Source organism: Phocoena sinus, chromosome 6, assembly GCF_008692025.1.
Source record: "Phocoena sinus isolate mPhoSin1 chromosome 6, mPhoSin1.pri, whole genome shotgun sequence".
In the NCBI taxonomy this organism is placed as follows: Eukaryota; Metazoa; Chordata; class Mammalia; order Artiodactyla; family Phocoenidae; genus Phocoena; species Phocoena sinus.
In genome coordinates, this window is record NC_045768.1 from 35,004,968 (window position 1) to 35,023,541 (window position 18,574).

Genomic DNA, 18,574 nt, shown 5'->3' on the forward strand with positions numbered 1-18,574 from the left:
GCAGTCCCAAAGTCCAATTCCTTTAGACAACACCAGCCCAGAAGATCGCCAAACATCATTTTCTGACGTCAAACATTCCTGAGAAAGTGCCTTACCTTCCGTGCTCTCCCATGCTCCACCTTTTTTTTAATCTTCAGATTATCATTTAGATTTTTTCCTGAACTGATATAGCAGTGTTCTTTAAAAAAAAAAAAAAAGTTTTTTTACATGACAATTTACCAAAGTCTTCTTTTGTTGCCTTTTTACTGGTTGATCAACTTTGCTTTTCAGATGAGTTTTACTGATTTTGACAAATTGGAACTACAAGAATAGCTTTCTTGGGCTTCCCTGGTGGCGCACTGGTTGGGAGTTCGCCTGCCAATGCAGGGGACACGGGTTCGAGCCCTGGTCCGGGAAGGTCCCACATGCCATAGAGCAACTAGGCCTGTGTGCCACAACTACTGAGCCTGCACTCTAGAGTCCGCGAGCCACAACTACTGAAGCCCCTGCGCCTAGAGCCCATGCTCCGCAATAAGAGAAGCTACCCAATTTAAAGCCCATGCACCGCAACAAAGAGTAGTCCCCACTCGCCACAACTAGAGAAAAGCCCACGTGCAGCAAAAAAGACCCCAAAACAGCCAATAAATAAATAATAAATTCTTTAAAAAAAAAAAAAAAAAGAATAGCTTTCTCGTCCTTTCATAGAGACCCTCAACTCTGAAAATTGAAAGGGAAGGAAATTATCCATTTAAATAGACCAGTTGTTTTGCCCATCATCTCCCTTTCCCCTTCCTTTCTCTCTCTCTATACATATTAACATAATTTCATAAGACATCTCCAAGCAGCATTTCCACTGTAATTAATTGCCTTTCACTCAAAGTGACACATTTAAGAAGTGAAATAGCACAAAGAAAGATATATTTAAGAAATTGAGAGCTCAGTTAACTTTGTTACTGATTGCTGTGAAAATGAGATGCTCTTCCCTAGGAAAAGAGAGACGCAAGGATTAAAGAAGTTTGCCTCATTTAGGGAAAAAAACTACAAGAAACAGAATGAAATATTATCAGGGTTGCCTCAGCGTGACGGATAAATACTTCCTTGCTTCTAAAGTTTTTCTGAGCTTTCTCATTTTTAAAAACTAAGCATGACTTGTTTTTATAATAAAAAGAAAGGAAAAAACACACTCAGGGTGATGACGGCTGTGATGAAGGTGCTTATCTAACGAGTCATTTCCCATCTCTCACTTCCTGTCTTTTCCTGGGGGAAACATCAGGGCAGAGGAGGGAGGAGGCTATGTCATCAAGAAAGACTTGTCCCCAGTGGGCAGATGGAAATTCAGAGGTTGCACAACTTGCCCAGAGTCACAAAATCTTTGGCAAAATTAGAATACACTCTGCCTGTTGGTTATCAGGTTGTCTGCCCAGAGCTCAGTGCTATGCTTTCCCCATTGCTCAATGCCAATGAATAATTACAGGCATCCTAAGCCATTCCAGAAACACAGCCTCCTAATGAAGACTAGGTTCCAGACAACCTCATACACATTAGGATGGCTACTATCAAAAAACGAAAACAGGGGCTTCCCTGGTGGCGCAGTGGTTGAGAGTCCGCCTGCCGATGCAGGGACACGGGTTCGTGCCCCAGTCCAGGAGGATCCCACGTGCCGCAGAGTGGCTGGGCCCGTGAGCCATGGCCGCTGAGCCTGCGCGCCTGGAGCCTGTGCTCCGCAACGGGAGAGGCCACAGCAGTGAGAGGCCCGCGTACCGCCAAAAAAAATAAAAATGAAAAAACAAAAACAAAACAGAAAATAACAAGTGTTGACGAAGATGTGGAGAAACTGGAACCCTTGTGCACTATTGCTGGGATTGTAAAATGGTGCAACAGCTATTTAAAACAGGATAGAGGTTCCTCAAAAAATTAAAAATAGAACTACATTATGATCTAGCAATCCGAATTCTGGATATATATCCAAAAGAATTGAAAGCAGGGACTTGAAAAAGTATTTGTATACCCATTATTCATTATTATTCACGAAAGCCAAGATATGGAAGCAACTTAAATGCCTATCAATGGATAAATGGATAAACAAAATGTGGTTTATATATACGGTGGGATATTCTTCAGCCTTAAAAAAGAAGGAAATTCTGACACATGCTACAACATGGATGAACCTTAAGGACATTCTACTAAGTGAAATAAGCCAATTACAAAAAGACAAATACTGCATGATTCCACTTATAAGAGGTATCTAGAGAAGTAAAATTTATAGACATAGAAATAGAATGGTAGTTACCAAGGGCTGGGGGGAGAGGAGGAAAGGGAGTTGTTTAACGGGTATAGAGTTTCAGTTTTACAAGATGAAAAAGTTCTGAAGATTTGTTTCATAACAATGTGAATGTATTTAACACTACTGAACTGTGCACTTAAAAATGGTTAAGATGGTAAGATGTGTTTTTACCACAATTAAAAACAGAAAGACTAGATCGAAGGCGCGAGCAGGTTACTATCTAATGTTTCCATAGACTTGAAGAGGAAGGGTTATTATATTACTATAATAGCCTTGGTAGTGCTCTCATTGGATCACATTGGTTCCTTTGTGTAACATACATGCACACCCATGGCAAGAGCCAGGCGTAGGTGCACCAGACACCGGGGACTGGAGCCCAAGAATAAAGAGGGCCCTGGCACCAAGCTGGTTGACTCCCAGCTGAGAACCCCTGGTAGGGGTGGGAAGGAGACAGGATTGGCCTCAGAGCTTCACTGGTCTGAGCCTCTTAAGAGAGGAGAGGGTAGCTTCTGCTCTGGGAAGAAGAGGGCTCTGCGGCTGGAAGAGAGTAACGGTCAGGTCTCTGCAGAGATGTGAAAGGTTTGGGACACGAGAATTACTTTCCAAAGCAGAAATCAGAAGAAATCAGCCCCTTCCACAGCTGAGCTGCCTTTTGTGTGCAAGTCACTGATTCCCTGAGGTTCGTTCACAGCTTTGTGATATCTCCCTGACTCCTCCAGCTTCTGCTCTCCCTCACCTACCTTGACCCCCACCTCTTGTGTCTTCCTGATTTTAATACCTATTTCCTGCCTTTGTTCACGCACTCCTTCATTTGCTCTTCCACTCATTCTTCTGTGCAGCCAATCATTCAATATATCACAGAGGTTAAGAGCACAGACTCTGGAGCCATACTGCATGGGTTCAAATCCCAGCTTTGCCCCTTTCTAGCTGTGTGACCATAAGCAAGTTACTTAGCTTCTCTGTGCCTCCGCTTCTCCATCTCTAAAATGAAAATAAAAATAGTGCCTATCGGGCTTCCTTGGTGGCGCAGTGGTTGGGAGTCTGCCTGCCGATGCAGGGGACACGGGTTCATGCCCCGGTCCGGGAGGATCCCACATGGCGCGGAGCGGCTGGGCCCGTGAGCCATGGCCGCTGAGCCCGCGCTTCCGGAGCCTGTGCTCCGCAGCAGGAGAGGCCACAACAGTGAGAGGCCCGCATACAGCAAAAAAAAAAAAAAAATAGTGCCTATCTCAGAGTACTATTCAAAGACTAAAGACTTAAATCCATGTAAAGTGCTGAGACCCATGCCTGGCACAAAAGTATGTTAGGAACTCAAAGTATGCACTCAAAGTATGTTAGGTATGATCATTCATTCATCAAACATTCATAGTACCTACCACATATCAGGCACAGGCAAAACAATACTGGGGCCATGAGAAAAAGAATCTAGATGAAGTGCCCCTGAGTTATTCACAGTCTAGTAGGGGAAACAGCCTTATAAGCAACTAGATATAAACCAAAATGGGCAATAAAGTGCTATTAGGAGGTGGGATACGGAAGGTGGGAGGGAGACGCAAGAGGGAGGGAATATGGGGATATATGTATACATATAGCTGATTCACTTTGTTATACAGCAGAAACTAACACAACATTGTAAAGCAATTATACGCCAGTAAAGATGTTAAAAACAAACAAAAATGCTCTGGGGCAAGAGGACAGAGAGAAAGGAGAAGTTGATTTAGGGGAGACATCTTCACAGAAGTCAGGCATTTGTGCTGGACATTGTAATGACAGTATAAGATTCAAGAAGCTGAGACTGGAGACAGCCTCTTCCAGGTGGAGCTTGAACCTAGAAATATGTAAGTACTCGGGAAATGAAAAGAAGTGCTGTGTCCCTGGGGTCGGGTTGCCAGAGAAAATGCAGGACTCTCAGTTAAATTTGAATTTCAGATAAATATATAAATTTTTAGTACAAGGATGCCTCAAATATACTAAAAAATTATCTGTTAACTGAAATGCAAATATAACTGGGCGCCCTGTATTATCTTTGCCGAATCTGGCATCCCTACCCTGGGGAGAAAATGAGCCCTTTTGAAGCCTGTGCCCTGGGCCTGAGCTGTGTCCCCACCTCACCCATGTGTGGTTTGCTACCTTCCTGAGTCACTGGCATTGTTGACTCCAGGCTCCAGGGGGACCCTGATGAACTGCTGGTGAATCATTTGGTGCCACTTTGTCATTAACAATCATGCTTCCCATGTCCAAGACAGAGATGATGGAAAAATCCCACATTTGTTCATTTTGTTGAAGGTCACTGGGTCTGCCGTTTTTATGTTAGCTTCTTTATTTTTCTGAGATCACATCTCTTTTTTTTTCCTTTGAGATTCATTAGAACTATGATGGAAAAGAATTCATTCCCTTCTTTGCTGTTAGACAGTGAAAGAGAGAGAGGAAAATTTTTAAAATACCAGCATAATGAGTATCTGAAAACCGTAGCCTTGGCTGGGAAATGCACTGAGGAGACCGAGGTCTCCATGGTGGGCCCAGAATGTTACAGGCTGGTGGCATTTTGTGCCAACTGTTTGGGAGCCTCTCTCTGTAGCTTCCACCCACACTGGGCCTTTAAAGCTTCAGGTGAGCAGCAGTGAGTGAAGAGGACTGCCACATGCAGAAGAGGACTGCCACCTGCAGAAGAGGAACCTGGCAATCCACAACCAGCTCAGAGGCTGGGGAAACAAAAGGCGGTCCTCAGGACCCTCCCCTCCCTCATCCATAAAACATGCCTCTCGGAGTCATTTCACGCCCCAGCATCTGCCTGCTGTTCCAGAAAGGTACACCTATTCATCTCTCTCAAAAATGTTTATGGAGGGCTTCCCTGGTGGCGCAGTGGTTGGGAGTCCGCCTGCCGATGCAGGGGACACGGGTTCGTGCCCCGGTCTGGGAAGATCCCACATGCCGCGGAGCGGCTGGGCCCGTGAGCCATGGCCGCTGAGCCTGCGCGTCCGGAGCCTGTCCTCCGCAACGGGAGAGGCCACAACAGTGAGAGGCCCGCGTAACGCATTAAAAAAAAAAAAAAAAAAATGTTTATGGAGAAAAATTATCAGTAAGAGAAAACAAATTCTCCGGCAAGATATTGCCCTTTGCGAGATAACTATTGCTGTGGAAACGTTGACAATGGGGATGGTGTCTGGCTTGAATGTGGTACGCCTGGGAGGACTGGGGGGTGCCCCTCTACAAAAATGCCCGAGCAGGGAGATTCTGCCACCTAGGAGCCTGTCTATCTGGCTTGGCTGAAAGATATGGTTACAATGAAATTTCTGAGACTAAAGGGAAGTGGGAGGAGGTGTCCTTTTCTTCTCCAGGCACTCAAAGCTTGCTCAGGCTCCCAGGCCAGAAGACACAACACAAAATGTAATCACTGAGATGAAAGGGAAGAACCTACAACCAAGATTACTCTACCCGGCAAGGGTCTCATTCAGATTCGATGGAGAAATCAAAAGCTTTACAGACAAGCAAAAGCTAAGAGAATTCAGCACCACCAAACCAGCTCTACAACAAATGCTAAAGGAACTTCTCTAAGTGGGAAACATAAGAGAAGAAAAGGACCTACAAAAACAAACGCAAAAAAAAAAAAAAAAAAAAACGCAAAACAATTAAGAAAATGTTCATAGGAATATACATAATGATAATTAACTTAAACGTGAATGGATTAAATGCTCCAACAAAAAGACACAGGCTCACTGAATGGATACAAAAACAAGACCCATATATATGCTGTCTAGAAGAGACCCACTTCAGACCTAGGGACACATACAGATTGTAAGTGAGGGGATGGAAAAAGATATTCCGTGCAAATGGAGATCAAAAGAAAGCTGGAGTAGCAATACTCATATCAGATAAAATCGACTTTAAAATAAAGAATGTTACAAGAGACAAGGAAGGACACTAAATAATGATCAATGGATCAATCCAAGAAGAAGATATAACAATTATAAATATATAGGTACCCAACATAGGAGCACCTCAATACATAAGGCAGCTGCTAACAGCTATAAAAGAGGAAATGGACAGTAACTCAATAATAGTGGGGCACTTTAACACCTCACTTACACCAATGGACAGATCATCCAGACAGAAAATTAATAAATGACACAATAGACCAGATAGATTTAATTGATATTTATAGGACATTCTGTCCCCAAACAGCAGATTACACTTTCTTCTCAAGTGCACATGGAACATTCTCCAAGATAGATCATAACTTGGGTCACAAATCAAGCCTCAGTAAATTTAAGAAAATTGAAATCATATCAAGCATCTTCCCCAACCACAATGCTAGGAGATTAGAAATCAATTACAGGGAAAAAAAAAAAAACAACGCAAAAAACACAAACACATGGAGGCTAAACAATGTTACTAAACAACCAAGAGATCACTGAGGAAATCAAAGAGGAAAAAAAAAAATACCTAGAGACAAATTACAACGAAAATGTGATGATCCAAAACCTATGGGATGCAACAAAACAGTTCTAAGAGGGAAGTTTATAGCAATACAATCCTACCTCAAGAAGCAAAAAAATCTCAAATAAACAATCTAAACTTACACCTAAAGGAACTAGAGAAAGAAGAACAAACAAAACCCAAAGACAGTAGAAGGAAAGAAATCATAAAGATCAGAGCAGAAATAAATGAAAGAGAAACAAAGAAAACAATAGCAAAGATCAATAAAACGAAAAGCTGGTTCTTTGAGAAGATAAACAAAATTGAAAAACCTTTAGCCAGACTCATCAAGAAAAAGAGGGAGGGCTTCCCTGGTGGCGCAGTGGTTGAGAGTCTGCCTACCGATGCAGGGGACACAGGTTCGTGCCCCGGTCTGGGAGGATCCCACATGCCGCAGAGTGGCTGGGCCCGTGAGCCATGGCCGCTGAGCCTGTGCATCCGGAGCCTGTGCTCCGCAACAGGAGAGGCCACAGCAGTGAGAGGCCCGTGTACTGCCAAAAAAAAAAAAAAGAAAGAAAAAGAGGGAGAGAACTCAAATCAATAAAATTAGAACTCAAATCAATAAAAAAGGAGAAGTTACAATGGACACCACAGAAATACAAAGCATCATAAGATACTACTACAAGCAACTCTATGCCAATAAAATGGACAACCTGGAAGAAATGGACAAATTCTTAAAAAGGTATAACCTTCCAAGACTGAACAAGGAATAGAAAATATGAACAGACCTATCACAAGTAATGACATTGAAATTGTGATTAAAAATCTTCCAACAAACAAAAGTCCAGGACCAGCTGGCTTCACAGGTGAATTCTATCAAACATTTAGAGAAGCGCTAACACCCATCCTTCTCAAACTCTTCCAAAAAACTACAGAGGAAGGAACACTCCCAAACTCATTCTACAGGGCCACCATCACCCTGATACCAAAACCAGAGATACTACAAAAAAGAAAATTATAGACTAATATCACTGATGAATATAGATGCAAAAATCCTCAACAAAATAGTAGCAAACAGAATCCAACAACACATTAAAAGGATCATATACCATGATCAAGTGGGATTTATCCCAGGGATGCAAGGGTTCTTCAATATATGCAAATCAGTCAGTGTGATACACCATATTAACAAACTGAAGAATAAAAACCATATGATCATCTCAATAAATGTAGAAAAAGCTTTTGACAAAATTCAACACCAATTTATGATAAAAACTCTCCAGAAAGTAGGCATAGAGGGAACCTACCTCAACATAATAAAGGCCATATACAACAAACCCACAGCAAACATCATTCTCAATGGTGAAAAACTGAAAGCACTTCCTTTAACATCAGGAAAAAGACAAAGATGTCCACTCTCAGCACTCTTATTCAACATAGTTTTGAAAGTCTTAGCCATGGCAATCAGAGAAGAAAAAGAAATAAAAGGAATCCAAATTGGAAAATAAGAAGTAAAACTGTCACTGTTTGCAGATGAAATGATACGGCAAGGATATACAATGGAGAAAAGACAGTCTCTTCAATAAGTGGTGCTGGGAAAACTGGACAGCTACATGTAAAAGAATGAAATTAGAACACTCCCTAACACCATACACAAAAATAAACTCAAAATGGATTAAAGACCTAAATGTAAGACCACACACACTCTAAAACTCTTAGAGGAACATGGGAAAAACACTCTTTGACATAAACCACAGCAACATCTTTTATGACCCACCTCCTAGAGTAATGGAAATAAAAACAAAAATAAACAAATGGGGCCTAATGAAACTTAAAAGCTTTTGCACAGCAAAGAAAACTACAAACACGATGAAAAGACAACCCTCAGAATGGAAGAAAATATTTGCAAACAAATCAACGGACATAGGATTAATCTCCAAAGTATATTAACAGCTCATGCAGCTCAATATTAAAAAAACAAACAACCCAATCCAAAAATGGGCAGAAGACCTAAATAGACATCTCTCCAAAGAAGACATACAGATGGCCAAGAAGCACATGAAAAGCTGCTCAATATCACTAATTATTAGGGAAATGCAAATCAAAACTACAATGAGGTATCACCTCACACTGGTTAGAATGGGCATCATCAGAAAATCTACAAACAACAAATGCTGGAGAGGTGTGGAGAAAAGGGAACCCTCTTGCACTGTTGGTGGGAATGTAAACTGATACAGCCACTATGGAGAACAGTATGGAGGTTCCTTAAAAAACTAAAAATAGAATTACCATATGATCCAGCAATCCCACTACTGGGCATATACCAAGAGGAAACCATAATTCAAAAAGACACATGCACCCCAGTGTTCATTGCAGCACTGTTTACAATAGCCAGGACATGGAAGCAACCTAAATGCCCATCAACAAATGGATAAAGAAGTTGTGGTACATAGATACAATGGAATATTACTCAGCCATAAAAAGGAATGAAATTGGGTCATTTGTAGAGACTTGGATGGATCTAGACACTGTCATACAGAGTGAAGTAAGTCAGAAAGAGAAAAAACAAATATCGTATATTAACGCATATATGTGGAACCCAGAAAAATGGTACAGATGAACCAGTTTGCAGGGCAGAAATAGAGACACAGATGTAGAGAACAAACGTATGGACACCAGGGAGGAAAGTGGTGGTGGGGGGGATGAACTGGGAGATTGGGATTGACATATATACACTAATATGTATAAAACAGATAACTAACAAGAACCTGCTGTATAATAAATAAATTACTTAAATTAAATTTTTTAAAAATGTAATCACTGAAAGAAGTGACCCCCGGCCCCAACCCTGTCTCAGCTGCTTCAGGCAAGAGGGTTTTAGTCATCAGGTGCCATAGACACAGGACTGAGGACATACAAATTTTTTTTTGTTTTTTTTTTTTTTGCTGTACGCGGGCCTCTCACTGTTGTGGCCTCTCCCGTTGCGGAGCACAGGCTCCGGACGCGCAGGCTCAGCGGCCATGGCTCACGGGCCCAGCCGCTCCATGGCATGTGGGATCTTCCCGAGCCGGGGCACGAACCCGTGTCCCCTGCATTGGCAGGTGGACTCTCAACCACTGCGCCACCAGGGAAGCCCCGACATACAAGTTTTTTAAGACCCTAGAAAAACACTTGCACACCACAAACGTTCTCATCGACTCCAATTTACAAAATGAAAATTCCAAAATTGAAATTTAACTAAAAGTCCATGAAATACAGTATTATGTCAACTCTCTAAATTGTTCAATTTGTTATCCATAAAAATGTTATATTTGAAAATGTTGAGTGGATTCTTTCACTTCAAGTTATCCCTAACTCTGCACGATGATTTCTGAGAAATCATAGTCACTAAAAATTAAATTGGCAAAATAATCTTGAAAACTAAATTATTGAAAATGCCCTCAAGACTATTTTAAAGCAAAATAATTGCATTTGTAGTGGAATATGGGGGCATTTTGATGTGTGCTATGACATGCGGTGGTGCATGTAAAAGTTAGACTGCTTGGCTCCCACAAAGGTAATTGAACAGCCTTGGTCCCCTGGGACCGGGCCCAACTAAAGCTTTAAAGAGGACATGTGGACACAGACAGGGTAATGAAGGTTCTTGTAGCCAACTGAACTGGTTTGTTCTTATAAACCCAGAGGCCATCTAAGCTGGAAGGATCCCTGGCCATCATGGAGTCCAGTGTAAAGACAGGGCCAGTCTCTGGGTCTCTAGACACCAATCCTCTTTGTATAGGATGAGACATCTGAGGCTCAGAGATGGGCAGATCATCCCATAGGTCACACAGCCAAAGCATTCATCAGGTGCCATAGACACAGGGCTGAGGACCTATAGGCTTAGAGATGGGACTCCAAGACTCCTCCCTCCTAGACTTTGCCTTGGCCACGATACCATGCCTGGACTTCCTTCTTTCTTCACCAAAACACTGAGGCAGCCCCCTTGTCCTTAGCAGAATATCTAGATATCTTTAAAGATCACTGATTGCTTTGATTTTGTAGCGTCCAGCTCATACTCTTAGATGCCTGTTGATGTCTGCCATCCACTTGTTCATCCTATGGCTTTCCCAACCTTAGTCGAGGTTGGGATAAGGCCCACCTTATGAGTTATCCTGTGCAAAACACTTAGACCAAGATCTCCTTTCCAGCAGGGCTCAGCTAGCTGACCAGCTGGCAGATCCAAGTGCCATACCTACAGTTTGAGAACTGGACTGTGCCCTCTGCCGCCCCCTTGTGGCCACTAGGAGAGGTGCGCTGCTTGGGACCCACCCATGTGTGCCAGGCCCTTTTTTTTTTTTTTTTTTTTTTGCGGTACGCCGGCCTCTCACTGTTGTGGCCTCTCCCGTTGCGGAGCACAGGCTCCGGACGCGCAGGCTCAGTGGCCATGGCTCACGGGCCCAGCCGCTCCGCGGCATGTGGGATCCTCCCGGACCGGGGCACGAACCCGTGTCCCCTGCATCGGAAGCGGACTCTCACCCACTGTGCCACCAGGGAAGCCCTGCCAGGCCCTTTTGAGCGAGCTTGATTACTCTTTCTGGAAAGGCTTCTTTATTCCTGGATGGCTGGCACCTGGACAGCATTCACTTCCAGTTTATTGCCCATGGCAACTTCAGCATCCTCACTGAGCAATCAGTCCATCAACTCCCTGGTATTAATTGAGCACAGGTCAATGGTGATAAACCTGGGGATGGGGGATTGCAGAGGGGATGTAAGATGTAGTCCATGACCTTGAGGCATTCAGAGTCAATAAGAAGAGTCAAAACACACAAAAAGATTTTAATAATTTGATGTTCGAGTGTTCTGTGCCAAGAACTTTGAGAATTAAGAAATGAGGTGAAATAGCTGAGGAGGCCCTGGAGAGAGCAGATTTGAACTGGTGTTTGGAAAAAAGGAAGTATTTCAGAAACAAAAGTGTAAAGGAAAAACACTCCTGGGAGTTCCCTGGTGGCCTAGTGGTTAGGATTCTGGGCTTTCACTGCCGTGGCCTGGGTTCAATCACTGGTTGGGGAACTGAGATCCTGCAAACTGCGTGGCGTGGCCAAAAAAAATAAAATAAAATAAAATAAAGGAATATACTCCTACATATCTCCTTTAATCTCATTCTACCACCACACTACTTCGGGCACCAGATATGTGAGTTTTCCAAACATCAAGCAATTCTGTGACACCAACTGGGTATCCAACAATTTAACTCAACTCTGACACTGTCTACCAGGAGATAGCATCAGATCCCATAGATTAAGGGCTTAGTCCCACAGACAGTACCCCCCCACCTTCAGATGGCCAGTTGCGAGTCCAGTTACCTGTGCTTCTGACAGACCAGTTATAACTTGGAGATTCCCACTACGCCCTCCTCAGTTTTGATTAATTTGCTAGAACAGAACTCAGGAATTACTAGATTACTGGTTATTGCAAAAGGATATAACTCAGGAACAGCCAGATGGAAGAGACACAGGGCAAGGTATGTGGGAAGGGGCACAGAGAGCTTCCATGCATTCTCCAGGGCACCACTCTTTCCAAATGTGTTCACCAACCCAGAAACTCTCCACCCTCTACTCTTGAGTTTTTAAGGAGGTTTCATTACATAGGCACGACTGATTAAAAATTAGCCATTTTAATTAGCCAACAATTAATTCAACCTCCAGCCCCTCTCCCCTTCCTGGAAGGGGGGCTGAAAGTTTCAACACTCTAATCACTGGTCGTTAGTCCCCCAGCAACCAGCCCCCATCCCGAGGAGCTTTCCAAAAGTCACCTCATTAACATAAACTCTGGTGTGGTTGAAAGGGGCTTGCTCAGAATAACAAAAGACACCCATTTCACATTTGTGCTCTTAACACTTAAGAAATTCCAAGGGTTTTAGGAGCTCTGTGGAAGGAATGGGATGAAGACCAAATATATATCTCTTATTATAAATCAAAACATCACAAGAAGGAAAAGAAGAAGAGTATTCTGGAAGGAAGTAACAGCCATGAGAAGTAACAACTAAGAAAAAAATTATGGCTAAAATAATATTTCCAAGATAAAATGGAGATGAACTCTCTTCTTATTACCTTCTCCTCTGGGTGCTCCTACCACTTTCTTCACTTTGTTCTTCTTCTTTGCACAGCATAGGACACTAATGTCCTTCCTACTATTCATTAGGACCCTGTTGGTGGCAAGTAACAGCAAATTACATTAGCTTAAGCAAAAAAGAAATTTATGAATTGAAATAATTGAGAAGGACATGGACAGCAGTGGCAAAGGGTATGTGTTCTTCCCTTTATCGAGGGGCTAGAAGTCTGGGAAGTGCATGTTCCAGAATCCCTGCCTTCAGAGACAGCAGTTCTTCAAGAAGAAGCACTTGCCAAGATGTGAAAGGCAGAATAAGGCAGAAGCCAGGTTTTCGCTCCTCTGCCACTGTCAAACTTTAGGCTTAGGCAGACATGACATTTTGCAGTGGTCTCTAAGTATTTTCCTGAAAATCTCGTGCCTCAGGATGGGAGGCAGCTGTGATCATCCCTACTGGTTTCCTGAGTTCCTTCAAATTCCTGTCTATGGAAGCTGGAGGCCTTCCTTGACCTTTGTCCAGATTTTCCAGATGCCCTTCATTAAGACCCTTCCTTCTTAAAATACCTGGAGCAGTTCCTGTTTGTGACCATATCCTAACTGATACATGCATACACCCCAAGGGTGGAGCATGGGGTAAGGTCTGTAACACTAATGAAGGAAGAAGAGGAAGAGTGTGCTAGCAGCCAAATCAAGAGCAACCACATTTCCCCATGAAAAACAGCGGGAGCCAAGTTCAGGTGGGTGGAATGAGGTAAGACTATAGGGAAGGCGCTGAATGCCAGGCATTCAGAATTGATGTACCCGGGAAACAGGAAGTCAGGTGAATATGATGGCAAGGGCCACATTTTAGGGTAACCAGTGGTGGTGGTATGGGACAAGTTAGGGTGTGGGCAACAGAAAGGAGACAGTGACAACACAGGTGCCCTAGAATGGGAGAGGTGTGAAAGCACAAGAAAAGGTGCACCTGAGAGATGTGTGGAAAAAAAGGATATTTTGGTATGTCACATTTAAGGACTTCATAATAGCTGCCATTTATGAAGTTACAATTAATTACACATCAGATAATCTGCTCATTTTTTTTTTACTTATGTTAGGTATAACCCTGCAAGGCAGGAATCATTGACATTGACAAATGAGAAAACCAAGGGTCGGGAAGAGTAACTGATACGCTCAGTGTCAATCAGCTAGAGGTCACAGCCAGTGAACTCACTTCTATTGCTCTTCAAGGCCTGCACTCATTCCCCCAAGCTATGCTGCTTTTCTTCCAAAACTATGGTCCTTAAAACAGTACAAAGGGCCAACCTTGACCCTCACCTGGCAAGAGGCAGTGGAGGACAATCAAAAGGGCAAAGCCTTTGTCCCTCTGACACAAAGCCCTAAGAAGACTACAATCATGAGAAAGCAATGTGACAAATCCAAACTGAGGGATATTCTGCAAAGCAACTGGCCTGGTCTCTTAAAACATGTCAGTGTCATAAAAGACAAAAGATAAAGACTGGAATGCCACGCTCTAGATGAGAAGACTAAAGAAATGTGACAACTAAATACAATGAATGATCCTGAATTGGATGCTGAATCAAAAAAAAAAAATGGTATAAAGGATATTTTAGGGCTTCCCTGGTGGCGCAGTGGTTGAGAGTCTGCCTGCCGATGCAGGGGACGCGGGTTCGTGCCCCGGTCCGGGAAGATCCCAAGTGCTGAGGAGAGGCTGGGCCGCTAAGCCATGACCACTGAGCCTGCGCGTCCGGAGCCTGTGCTGCGCAACAGTGAGAGGCCACAACAGTGAGAGGCCCGCATACCGCAAAAAAAAAAAAAAAAAAAAAAAAGGACATTTTATAAACAATTGGTAAAGTAAACCAAATATCAAACAGTAATGTATTAATGTTAAACTTCCCAAGTGTGATAATTTTACTGTGGCTTTGTGGAAGAATGCCATTGTTCTCTGGAGATGAGCTGAAATATTTAGGAGTAAATCAAGTGCTTTCAAGTCATTCTCGAATGAATTAGCAAAATTGATAGACAGATAGATGGATGGATAGATAGATACAACTGAAAAATGTTGCTCACCATCTGGTTCTCCAAGAATGAAGTCTCTAGCCACTGCAGTAGCTGACCTTTAACACACCCTGAAAGGAGTTCAGGATGGAGATCAGGAACAAGGCACTCTGATCTGGAAAAACCGGCAGAACAGGCCTTCAGATAGTTAGATATTTTCAGGAGGAAATTTTATGAACCCAATTTCTTGCATCTTCTCATACCTAGAAATGCACTAAAATCATTAATGGAGACATCTGCTCCCTGTGACCAGCAGCTACCTTCTGCAGAGATGTGTGCTTGATTGCACGTACCCCCTTCACCAAAACCATATATACACTGACCTCCCCCCCACCTCTTTGGAGCAGTCCTCAGAGCTATCTGAGAGTCTGTCTCCCAGACTATAGTCCTCAGTCAGTCCCCAAATGAAACTGAATTCACAGCTCTCAGGTTGTGCAGTTTTGTTTTGTTACTTTCAGTCGACAATAGATAGAGTGCAGATGTGGCAAAACGTTAAAAATTAAAGGGTCTGTGGGGTTGGTTGTACTATTCTTGCAATTTTTCTGTGGTTTGAAATCTTTCACAATAAAAAGTTAAAAAAATTTTTAAATGCATCCATCCCTACTCCAAAACAAACAAACAAACAAACAAAAAACCCAAGGAAAGAAAGGAGGCCTTTACATTGAACATACCTGAGTCCAGCTCTTATTAGCTGTGTGACCTCTGAGCCCTCACGTCCTCAGCTGGAAGATGGGTGTTAGTGCCCACCATATGCGCTTCTGTGGGACAACGAAGCCTGGAGCACAGTGGCCAGCACAGCGTCCTCTTGTGTTCTGTGTCCACATTTGTTCTCCTCCCTTCCTCCCGCCTAATCTCCACTTCTCAGAATCCATTACACTGGCCTCTGAGGGAGATTTGCTCAGGATAAATAAGAAGAACCATATGTCCCTTAGAATGCACAGGTGAGGTGACATGATGCCCTGTAGGGACACACTGCCTGAGAGGCAGGCTGGCTGACCCTCTGAACGTTGGGTCTTGGGAACAAAAGTAAGAAATGCCTCCACCCATGAATTCTTGGTTCACGCCATGGATCAGAGCTCAGAGACTAGCCAGAGCTTCTCATAGTGGGATAGTTGGCTCGCCTGAGCAGAATCAGCTGTGGTTCATGTAAAAATGCAGATTCCTGAGCCCCACTAGGCTCTGAGTCGGCTTCTCTGCAGTGCAGGCAGTGTACATTCTAATGCTATTTTCTGAGGTGATTCTGAGGCACACTCAGAGTTTAAGCACCCTTGACCCACACCGTGGCCAGGGTGAACGTGTTACTTTATAGCAAAATTGGTCCATTGGAGAAGTGGATTCTCTGTGGTTAGAGCCTAATAACAACATTAAAAGGTTATACCCACCACAAAAATGTCCACAAATGGGAACAAACGGAAATACGAATCGCGTTGTACATAAAGATAAAAGCAGGAGACTTAGGAAAGCAATGTTTCTCTCTGGGCTTTGCCAGCTCCAGACTCAAAGTATATGAATGAAATGCTGCCCCGGTCTTGGGGGTGAGGGGACCCCCCAAATCCATCACTGTCTGCACCTTGGGACTAGAGCGATCAGAGCGAGCTTGAGGCCCAGGCAGAAGGAACCCCTCCACTCAGCATGACTCTGGGAAGCCACAAAAGCCAGCAGTTCCCTCCTCTGGACATGTGCAACAAACGGTGATTCTACAGCATCTTGCAAACCCCAAGGGCTCCAGAAATTCCAGTGACTGAGAGGCTCACTTAGATTCTGCCCTGGATCTGATGGGACCTCTCCCACTGGCCTTACAGGACTCTGTCTGGGGATGGTCACTCTGTGGGCTGCCACCTGGGTGAAAGAAGCTGACAGGGATCACCTGGTTTTCCCTGGGGCCAGGTGAGGGCTTGTTAGTGGACATTTGGTTTGGAAGGTGCTGGGCTCCTCTCTCTTCCAGCCAGGAGATCAGATCATTTGGCCGGGAGAGCTCCCCTCTGATCCTGAGAATCTTCTATTCCAAACCAGCTCTGGGCAGGCATTTACCCACATGGTCAGAGTTATTTTGGGAGATTCAACATCCTGCACTCAGCCCCAGGGAGGGAAAGAGACAATTGGGCCGTCTCCAGCCCCACTCCATCCCCAAACTGAGACAGATGACAGACTGCCCTTTGCAACTTTAACTCTTTCCTGGCTCTGGCTAAGAACAATGCACCCCCTCAGGTAAGGCTCAGATGGCAGCATGGTAACCACTGTCATTCAGGAAAAAAATAAAATGTAGCGCTAGAAAATTATGCACGGATAATGACTTTTAAAAATTGTCTTTAAGAAAAACAAATACCGTATGCTAACACATATATATGGAATCTTTAAAAAAAAAAACGTTCTGAAAAACCTAGGGGCAGGATAGGAATAAAGACGCAGACGTAGAGAATGGACTTGAGGACACAGGAAGGGGGAAGGGTAAGCTGGGACGAAGTGAGAGAGTGGCATGGACATATATACACTACCAAATGTAAAACAGAAAGCAAGTGGGAAGCAGCCACATAGCACAGGGAGATCAGCTCGGTGCTTTGTGACCACCTAGAGGGGTGGGAGAGGGAGGGTGGGAGGGAGACGTAAGAGGGAAGAGATATGAGGATATATGTATATGTATAGCTGATTCACTTTGTTATAAAGCAGAAACTAACACACCATTGCAAAGCAATTATACTCCAATAAAGATGTTTAAAAAATTTAAAAATACAAATTGTCTTTAAATATTACAACGAAAATGAGAGGATGGAAATTGCATCAGAAGAACGTCTGTGTGTGCGTGGTTTAACATTGAAGAAATCAATCACTTTCCCAGCTGTGGGGCTTAAAGTAATATTGTACCTTTCAGGAACTCCGAAGTTTATTTTGGAGATGAGAATCAGATTAAAGGCCTGAGATTTATAGTTTTACACACTAGCACACAAAGTCATTCACATTAGAACCCAGGTAAGTGTAATCCTGGAGGTTTTGATGTTTGCTGCCTTTATGCCTTCTTTTTCAATTGTTCCCTACAGTGTCGGGGAGCTGCGCCTTGTACAGGAGAGGAGCTCTGTGAAAAGAAGGGAGAAAGGCAGGCAGCAGGGAGCAGAGTCTGCGATGATCCTACAAGGGTGACAAGTGCCCTTTTGCATGTGGAATGTCTGTGGCTCCTCACTGGTGTGGTTTATTAGGGCCTGTGGTGGTAACTCATATTAAAGAATCCTGCTTTGCTGGATCTCTATGGGATTCAGTTCCACACACAGTCACTCAGGGCCTAGCATTTGGCAGGTGCTGAGGGAATCCTGGGGGTGGACAGCAATGAATCATGCACAGCCCCAATGACTTGCCCTCCAGAAGTCTCTCAAGGACAGGAGAGTCACACATCCTGGGCACCTGGCATCCCCCAAAACAAATCAACCTGGAACTGTGAGACCCCCATAGACAAAAACCTGACAGTGCCAGTGGGCTTGTATTTTAGTCTTCCGAGGCTGCAGAAAAACCCTGCTCTGTTCTTGATCATCACAAAACAAGCACAGCCTTCCTTCTCCACCTCCACTGGTCGGCCTCAGCTCTGGCCTGCCCTGGTCCTGGCTCCTCGCAGAAGCAGTGCCTGACTCGGCCTAACCAGCCCTGGAGATATCCTTATTTCTCACTGCTTCTCCCCACCCCATCCCCACCTCATCTCCTTGGGACCTGGGCTGACCTCCTGCCCCCCCCCCCCCCGACCCTGTCTGGTTCCTTTCTGTCACACTT